A 10,333-nucleotide genomic window follows, 5' to 3' on the forward strand; every position below is an offset into this window, starting at 1 on the left:
CCGCCGGGGTTTTTTTTTTTGTTGGGTCGGGTTAGGGTTCAGTCCACACTAGGGCTAATCCGTTGCATCCTAATTTGGGCCCAGTCTGATTTTAGTGCTTGATTATTATTATTTTTTCTCTATCTAGAAAATATTTTGTTTAAGATTTATGATCATCATTTCTCTAGTGAGTAATCTGTCCTAATTTTTGAAAAATGAATATTGTTGCTGTAATAAAGACTTTAAACTTTGATTTAATTCGCAATTAATCCAATAAATCAAATTAAATGACGTCCCTTGCCAACTCGCCATGCTGATATAAGCCCATATATCGAATTCATTTTGAAATCCGGCCCGTCCAAGCTTTAAGATAGAGCAGACCCATGAGAAAAACACCCATTAGCCTCAATAGCCTAATTAATATACGAAAACACATGGCTCAAGTGACACAAACGTTAATGGCATGGGTTTATCACAATACATCTTCAATCCAATAAGCTAATATTTCCACAGATTTAGTGAGATAAAATGAAACCTTAGCTCGGAGAGTGATAATTCTAGAGCATTATTATTATTATTATTATTATTATTATTATTATTATTATTATTATTATTATTATTATTATTATTATTATTATTATTATTATTATTATTATTATTATTATTATTATTATTATTATTATTATTATTATTATTATTATTATTATTATTATTATTATTATTATTATTATTATTATTATTATTATTATTATTATTATTATTATTATTATTATTATTATTATTATTATTATTATTATTATTATTATTATTATTATTATTATTATTATTATTATTATTATTATTATTATTATTATTATTATTATTATTATTATTATTATTATTATTATTATTATTATTATTATTATTATTATTATTATTATTATTATTATTATTATTATTATTATTATTATTATTATTATTATTATTATTATTATTATTATTATTATTATTATTATTATTATTATTATTATTATTATTATTATTATTATTATTATTATTATTATTATTATTATTATTATTATTATTATTATTATTATTATTATTATTATTATTATTATTATTATTATTATTATTATTATTATTATTATTATTATTATTATTATTATTATTATTATTATATTGATTTCTTCTTCCGGTTGCTGGATTTGCCCATTTTCGGAGGGGAATTAGGGGAAAAGATTCGAACTTTCTGGATGTGATGGTGGCGGATTTGGGGTTTTAGGGTTTTTTTTTTCCGCGGGGTTTTTTTTTTTTGTTGGGTCGGGTTAGGGTTCAGTCCACACTAGGGCTAATCCGTTGCATCCTAATTTGGGCCCAGTCTGATTTTAGTGCTTGATTATTATTATTTTTTCTCTATCTAGAAAATATTTTGTTTAAGATTTATGATCATCATTTCTCTAGTGAGTAATCTGTCCTAATTTTTGAAAAATGAATATTGTTGCTGTAATAAAGACTTTAAACTTTGATTTAATTCGCAATTAATCCAATAAATCAAATTAAATGACGTCCCTTGCCAACTCGCCATGCTGATATAAGCCCATATATCGAATTCATTTTGAAATCCGGCCCGTCCAAGCTTTAAGATAGAGCAGACCCATGAGAAAAACACCCATTAGCCTCAATAGCCTAATTAATATACGAAAACACATGGCTCAAGTGACACAAACGTTAATGGCATGGGTTTATCACAATACATCTTCAATCCAATAAGCTAATATTTCCACAGATTTAGTGAGATAAAATGAAACCTTAGCTCGGAGAGTGATAATTCTAGAGCATTATTATTATTATTATTATTATTATTATTATTATTATTATTATTATTATTATTTAAAAGGTAGTTCCAGGTTGTGTTTGAGTTTTGGATGTTCGAATGTAGTATTATATGGTTTTGCAGATGCGGATATGGCAGGGGGGGGCGATCACTGGAAGTCTACCTCTGGCTGGTTGTTCACTTTTTCAGGGGGAGCTGTATCTTAACAGTCTAGGTTGCAGAAGTGTGTTGTTTTATCTACAACAAAGGCGGTTGTAGAAACCGATAAGGAGATGATTTGGTTATAAAGATTTCTGCATGAGTTAGGTTTGCAGGAAGACAATTATCAAGTTTTCATTGATAGTCAAAGTGCTATTAATTTGAGCATGAATTCTACATTCCACTCCAAGACGAAACACATTGATATGAGATATCATTGGCTGAGAGAAGCTGTTTAGAAAGAAGAGCTAAAGCTACAGAAGATTCATACAGATAAAAATCCAACATATTTTTAACGAAGACCGTTTCCAAAGAGAAGACCGAGCTGTATCGGCGATTGGGCGACATGAACTCCCTTTGAGAAGTTACAGATTGGCAAACCCTCTCGTTGGGCTGGAGGGGGAGATTGTTGTGGGTCCAGCCCAATTGCGGCCCACAAGAACTAGGTCAAATTTGTTGTATCCTACTAAGAAAAGAATTTGAGGAACCTATTTCTAATTCGAATAGAAAAGGAGGACCTAGGGATAAAATTCCTTTATTTTCATTAAAAAAACACCACCGCGAAATTTCAAAGAAGGAAAAAAAGTTGGACATTAAAATCGAGTTTGAGCAAAAATTCATACCACAGTTCAACTACATTCAACTTTTTGTTGCCTATATTTTGTCATAAGTTGTGATCAATTTTTGCCCTGTCAAAAAATATTCGTTAATTCGAATCTACCTAATACAATGATTAAGCATATTTATAAGCCCACAGTTCAAAAAAAAAACAAAAAAAAAACAGGAAAATTACTTGTTTACTTATGACTAACTGTCCATTAAGTAAGGGAGTAAATATTCACCTATTTCCCAAAAAAAGAAGTTGGAAGGTCAAGAGAAATCCTCAAACTTTGGTTATGATGCTTTAATAAGAGGAGATGAAAGGATAGAAGGAGATGAAAGGGCAATAGAGAACTAGCTAGTCTCATTTATACATGCGTATATTTATAAAAGCTATAGGAGAACTTTACCTGAAGATCAAAGAAAGTAACCTGCAGAGAGAGATCTTGATTAAGTTGGGGGGGAAAAAAAAAGAAAATGACTCCTCCTACTGGTCCTCATCCTAGCATCATCAACACCGGGATTAGCAAAAAAAGGAAAACGGTTTGCATTCCCTCTGCCGCTTCTGCTCGTATCACTCTCAAAGTTAGATCCTTGCAGGTTCGTCACCTTCCTTCTAAATTCTTATATTTCTTTAATAAAACAGTATGTTAATATATATCAATACGCTAATGCTTTCCGTATGTTACGTACGTGTATTCTTTTTTCACTTAAAAATTAGACGACCCATTTATGATCCAGTAGGCGATCTTTCATTTATCAAGTCGGAATAATAACCAACGTCCTTCAAACTTTTTTTTTTTATTTTTATTTTTGTGAAAACCTTGCGTTTTGTGATTTTTTTAATAATTTAATTTTCTTTATTTGTCTTAGTTTGCCATTATGTATAGATTTGAGCAGGTTCAGCTGACGTAATTAAGTTCTTTAATTACTAGGATAACTCCAAGATTTTCTTCGAGGTGCAGAGAAGCGCCAAAGTTCAGAAACTCGTGGATTTTTACTGTGCTCGACACGGCGTTAGCGAGGGTGGCTACAGGCTCCTGTTCAACGGTCGCGATATCGCAGGCCAACAGACGCTGGAGGAAGTAAAGTGTTTTTATTGCAGTCGATTAGTTAATTAACTCACGCGCAATTGTGGAAATAATAAATAAATAATATCCAAGGATAAACCCAAAGTAATCTGAACATTTACCCAACATAGAATGTAATGTAAGGCTACGTACAAACGATAAACTCAAAGTCACCTGAACATTTACCCAACTCATGCATAGCAAAGCTTCGTGCATCATCATATTGCCTTTTAAAATAGTTAAATTCAACCAGTATGGTATTTTTTTTTTTCTTAGCATTAAAACAATAGTGTAGATTTCATGTTTCAAGCGTACGCACGCATTTTATGACCTAGAAATGAAGCGTGTGTATTGCTTTCGCAAGTTTGCTTTAATTTTCTTTTCCTCTGAGTTGTTTGAATTATAGAATATAACATTCCAACTATGTGATTCTCTATCCAATCGAGTTTAGTGATGCGTATAAGTTACAATGAACCGTTGGATTACGTTAATTACAGTACCATTCGTTTTACCATAACGCAGCTTGTTATGAAATGGTATTGTGCTCCGTGGTTAGTTTTCTCCATGATTTGATCGAGCAGGTGAGATTGGTTGACGGTGACGAGATCTTTTTGGTGCCGCAGCAGCCAGAGAGTACCACTACAAATGCGACTAGTAGCCACAAACAAAGCCAACCAGCTAGCGTTCACTACAAGAAATTACATCTTTAACGAAGGGATTTCCCTTCGTTAATAAGCTGAAAACCTTCGTTATTGTATGCTAACGACGGGGAAAAATCCCTTCGTCACCCGTCGTTGAAGCCCTCTTCGCTAAAGGGTCACGAAGGGATATACTACCCGTCGTTATAGAGTCTATAATGACGGAACATATTACCGTCATTAACATTTACGACGGTAATTATCACCGTCGTTACCATCAGTGACGGGGATATTTTCCCGTCGTTACTATCAGTGACGGGATATTTTCCCGTCGTTACCATTAGTTACGGGAATATTTTCCTGTCGTTACCATTAGTTACGGGGATATTTTCCCATCGTTAAAGAGTAATTAATAACGGTTGGATACCGTCGTAAAAGTCTCCATAATGGGTAATTAGTAACCCATCAACGACGGTGCTTTACCTTCGTTGATGAACAAAATACGGTTTATAAAACCGTCATTGTAGACTAATTTCTAATATACATTAATAATAATTTTTTTCATTCATAGAAACTATCAGATTATTCTCAACCTGACACTAAGATTCACAAAAAAATATATTAAAAATACCCAATAATGAATAAGAGAAGAGAAAATAAAAATTTTATTCATTAATAACATCAATAAATAAAATTCCACCATCCTCAAATATTCAATACTAATAACAAGAGTTAATATCCTAATTGTTCCAAAGAAAAATACATGAAACTATCTAAAATAAATTAAAATAAAAGTTTGGGGAAGACACATCTCTGACACCTCTAATCATCAACCTGTGCTTCCAGAACAGATTGACTAGGGAGTGGTCCTCTCAAATCTTTCAAAGTAGTTCCTGCATAGATTTGACATCTGTGTCTATCAGATGTAGTAGATAACAACGGATAATATAGACTATCAATTTTGTTCTTATGTCATGAATTAAATCAAACTACCTGCATCTGCTTCTGAATGTAGATTACCTCAAGCTCAAAATCTATCAAAAAAGAAGGATCCCAAAATATGTGGTGCAAAGTATTTTATTTTTCTAAAACATCACCTTTTATGCCTTACAACATTCATGAAAATTCAAGTTGTTTATTATCACTATTCCCTGAAACCTCCATCACGTGATGTTCTTTCCTTATCTGACTTTTTGAATAATCGAGCAAAATATCTTTAGAAGGATCATCCTCATGGAAAGCATGTCTAAGAACCTTGCTATAATGCATCAACAAACAAGTTAAAGAACAAGAGAAAATACCCAACTCCTTTTGATCGTCTTGAGTTTCGATCCATGATCAGCCGCACGTCTCTAACCTGGAAGCCATAAATTAATTGTTTATAAATCTGACATCATTAATGAAGTAATACTTGTACAGTTTGCAGCTTAAAAATGCATTGACATGCTTACTACACATAACATCACCCTAAGGACTGCACCCAATATGGTGAGCAATCAGACTTCCAATTCTTTTCACACTCACCAAATAAAAGAATGTTGAGCCACAAAAAAGTCATTATAATAGGCCTCATTGAAGGCACATGAGCATTTACTGCAATAAGAAGCAAGTGTATCTTAATGTATGTATTGAAGATATTGAAATGGCGAATTGCCTACCAAAAGCTTTAATCCTAATAAGATAACAAGTTACGAAATATTTTAAATAATAAACTGAATAGGGGAGATAAGTATACTTGTACTACTATATGTAAGCTCAGATACCTGTGGTTGCATGATACATGTAAATATCAGAACACTCTTATCAGATGGATGTGTTATGTCAATACAAGAAGCTAAATCTAACAAATTAAAAACGACCATCAACCTCATATTATTGTGTGATAAGAGGACCAAGTAACTCATTCCACTAACCTTTCCTGCTTTTGAGAAGAATTCATAAACATCCCTCTCTGTCGCTTTCAAATGCATCTAAAATCACAAAAGAGAAATTTTTTAGAAGTTGGCTGTGTATGGATGAAATGAATACCCCTTTCCAATAATAAATGAAGTGAAAATATAAACTACAAACTATTACTTGATAAGCAAAACAGTTCTCTGGTCCCTTTTAGGATCAGCTTCTGGTTCTGCAACTTCTTTTTTCTCTTTGAATCTCCTACACAAAGATGTAGATAGTTTATTAACAAAATTAAAATATTCAATACTCAAAAACAACATATTAAAATAATATAGAGCATTCGTTCATAGGTAATAGGTCTAAAATAATATGACCAGTTCATGTCAGGTAATCGGCAATTTTCTTGTTATAAGAAATAGATACTTAGATGACAGAGAAAATATAGGCTAAAATATGTCTATATAAATTTGATATGAGGCACTTCAGACCACAGTTAGAGTGCGTGCAAGTTTTAGTTTTTCTAGTCAGTGAACACAAAAAATTGGCAATGATATCGATAACAAATCCTTTTTCTCATTTAAAAAAAAATTACGGCTACATGTATCCCATTCTTTCCATTAAGAGTTATTGCTTCTACCAAATTAACAATTACACATCCTTCTTAATTGCTTTCCCACATATTCTAAGCCTACCTCCAGTTACCCTTCCTCCACTAATTTTAATCTATCACTTCTTCTCATTATAGTGTTTAGTGATCTCATTTGAACATGATCAAACCATATGAACTAATTCTCTCATTTTATCTCAATAGGAGCAACTTTTAACTTTCTATGAATGCACTTAATTCTTGTCCCATCTTTTAGTGTACAACCATTTGTCTATCGCAATATTCTCATTTCTGTCAAACTCAATTGTTGCACATACTTTAAATTATTTAACATTATGATCTATAAGTATTGTTGGTAGTTCTCTTATAGAAAATTCCCGTCAATTTCATTTTATATGATAGCTACAGGACCAATAATAGTTTATAGCAAACAATGCAAGTAATAAAACATTCAATTACGCTACTCTACTACTCTGATTTATCCCTCTAAATTGAAATTATATGCATGCATCTAACAATGAAATTTGAATGCCAAGCTCTAGAATGAAAGTTTAACAAACAAAGAATGACAAAAATAGAGGGTGTATAAGTGCAAAGTATAATAAACTATAGGGCCTTGACTGCATTCAAACAGTATTTTCCAAAACAAAATTCGAGGGTGGGTGTTACCGTCGAGCCGCCGAGATAGAGGAAGAGGTATCGACGGCGGCGAAGGGGTCTCGGCGACGACGACGCTGGGCGGTGCTGTGGAGTTGCTCAATGACGAAGAGATCTCGACGACGAAGAGATCTAGAAACGAACTAAAGACGATAATGAGAAACTATAACGACGAAGAGGTGTTGACGACAATTAACTAGAGACGACGACGAATCTCGCCGACGACGAGATGGAGACGGCGATGAGTCTCGATGACGAACTGAAGCTAGCCGAGGACGACGTTAATATTGGTTTCAATGACGAACTAGCCAAGGATGAGGAACTGGTGACGATGAGGAGCGAGAGCGGACGACGAGTGGAGAGGACGACGTGGGGGAAAGACACGACGAGTTTTGGAGGCGGCGATGATAAAGAGAACGGTGGATTTTTTAACTAGGGTTTAATTGAGGATGACGTGGGGGAGAAAGAGTTTTGGAGGCGGGGATGATAAAGAGAATGGCAGATTTTATTTAACTAGGGTTTAATCATTATTATTGCGGTTAGAGGATGATTAGGAGTTAAGGGGTTTGTAAAATTCGAGCTTCGGGTTTGGTTGTGGAATTTGTTTATAGCAATATGTTAATTTTAGTCCAATTATGATTAGGAGTCTCATCAATGAAGGTAATGGGCCCCTTCGTTTTTAAAGAGACCCAATAATGATGGTATTAGGATCAAATCAACGAAGGGATTAGAAATCCGTTATCCCATATCACATTATTTCTCCAATATTTGTAATCACTCTACGAAGGGATTAAAACCCGTTGTTATTGTATGCACATTAATGACGGTCAACTGGTCCCTTCACTAATTTTGGTCGTTAAATACTAGATTTCTTGTAGTGGTTCCATCTGGTCCTGCTTCTCCTTTTGCTCCTAAGATCACTGTCACGGCTCCGGTTTGTAAGGCCTGTCACTTAAATTTGTGACGTGATTCGTTTCATGGATGGAACGTGACCGTGACGATAACTAGCTGACAGCATCCTCCTCGATAGAGCTCAACGAAATTTGCATTCTCTGTCGTTGTTAATCGATGTAGTTCCGTTGCGATGACTTCATTACTCGTTGGAGTTTCATGTTACAAGTTTATGTAATCGGGCGTTAGCCATAAAATGATATTATGGTGATCAGTATTGCTTTTGCTTATTGTAGTTGCTTGGGATTGAATGTCTCGTAACAAATACCATGTTACTAGCTTGTTCCTTTGAGCTACTTATAATTGATGGAGGGCAGTAAAATACCCAAAACTCAAAACGCCACAATACGATATATTTGCGCGACAAGAAAACAAATACCTCGCTCAATTACATTGCCTACGAACAGATGCACAAAAGTTTCATGCTGCATGTAGGCGTCAAAAAATGCTAATAGATATCCCAAACATAGAGAAGATCACTCAAAAAAATCACGAGAAACGAGAAAGGATTCATACTGTTTTTTGGGGAAAATCAAACAGTATGTAACTGTCTCGCCAGCGAGACGAGGCTTTGCTAGTCCGTCGCCAGCGAGACAGTATTTGCTGTCTCGCCAGCGAGACAGATTTGCTGTCTCGCCAGGAGACAGTATTTGCTGTCTCTGCGCAGCGAGACCAGACTTTGCTGTCTCGCCAGCCGAGACAGACTTTGCTGTCCGCCAAGCGAGACGACTTTGCTGTCTCGCCACCGCAGACAGTATTGCTGTCTCAGTAGCGAGACAGTGTTGAAATGGTCAAACCACCTTTGTAAACTGCCCTACACGTCATTAACTGCCAAAGAGAACGTGGGAAACATCTGGGCGAAAATCACACGCTGGATAACTGCAAAATAACGGAGTTTGAAAAAGGCAGAGGAAGCGGTTACAGCCGAGAAACTGTCATTTTTCCGGCGACAGTATTTACTGTCTCGCCTGGCGAGACAGCAAATTACTGTCTCGCGGGCTCGAGACAGCAAACACTGTCTCGCACCCAGCGAGACAGCAAACACTGTCTCGCCGTACTGGATTTCTGATGATTGCGAGTTTTTGCAGTTACAGACCCATTGAGGCCTATAAATACCCCCCTAGCGTCACTTTGACGAGATCGCAGCATTGTTTAGAGCATTCCAAGCAGGAGAGAGAGCAGATTTGCAGTTCTTTTCTGCAACGCCTTAAATTAAGCTTCGACTTGCATTTTAGAAGAACGACTATCTACTTCGGTAAGATATCGTTTCAATTCTACTTCGATTAACGAAGTTAGAATCAAACCCTCTTCACGACTGCTGAATCGGCGGCTCACGAACAAAGCGTTCCGGCACAGGCAGAAGTCCACGAAAACGAGAATTGATAGACGATTTTTCGTGTTTGTTTCTCAAGAGTTCTGTTAATTTTTTTCTTTTGTTTTTTTTTTGTTGCTGTAGAAAAATTTATAAAACGATTATTCTTTTCGAAGTTGTTGTAATAGAACAAAGTTATTAATGAATTCCACAGCAGCGACTTTTGACAAACAAGCTTGTGCGACCACAGTGGCCACTCTCGCTGCCAACGCCGGGCCCCGGGGCTCTGTCGCACCCGATCAAATCATCATCCAATGAAGAGATCGAATACGATCTCCATTCAGGCGAGTTGAGGTATTTATCATCCTCATCCGCGAAATCTTCCTCGTCTCGCAAATTATAGCCGAAATTTCGAAACTTCAATCTGCAATCTCCAAGATGGCCGCAGACAAAGATTCTGGCGTCACTGATCGTGTTAAGAATCCCTTTCAACGTCCTGCTCAACACGACTCTACACAGTTACGGTGAGTCGTTGATCAATAGCTCACCGTGCTGACGAAAAGCTCGTCCAGAGACCCGCGGCTTCTCTCGCTGACATATCTCTCCATCTGT

At 35.4% G+C, this 10,333-nt stretch overlaps 1 long non-coding RNA gene across 3 annotated transcripts; it reads right to left on the minus strand.

Annotated features, from left to right (window-relative positions):
* Positions 5,130 to 8,009, minus strand: LOC109829624. Of its 3 annotated transcripts, XR_002244098.1 has the most exons (6): positions 7,471 to 8,009; positions 6,375 to 6,452; positions 6,212 to 6,268; positions 5,823 to 5,891; positions 5,600 to 5,655; positions 5,130 to 5,191 (listed from the first exon to the last, which is right to left on the minus strand). It is a non-coding gene; the product is annotated as an uncharacterized LOC109829624 (long non-coding RNA). The 3 variants fall into 3 exon arrangements; XR_002244101.1 differs by lacking the exon at positions 5,823 to 5,891; XR_002244097.1 differs by having other exon boundaries at positions 5,600 to 5,891.

This window comes from Asparagus officinalis, chromosome 1 (assembly GCF_001876935.1).
Source record: "Asparagus officinalis chromosome 1, Aspof.V1, whole genome shotgun sequence".
In the NCBI taxonomy this organism is placed as follows: domain Eukaryota; kingdom Viridiplantae; phylum Streptophyta; class Magnoliopsida; order Asparagales; family Asparagaceae; genus Asparagus; species Asparagus officinalis.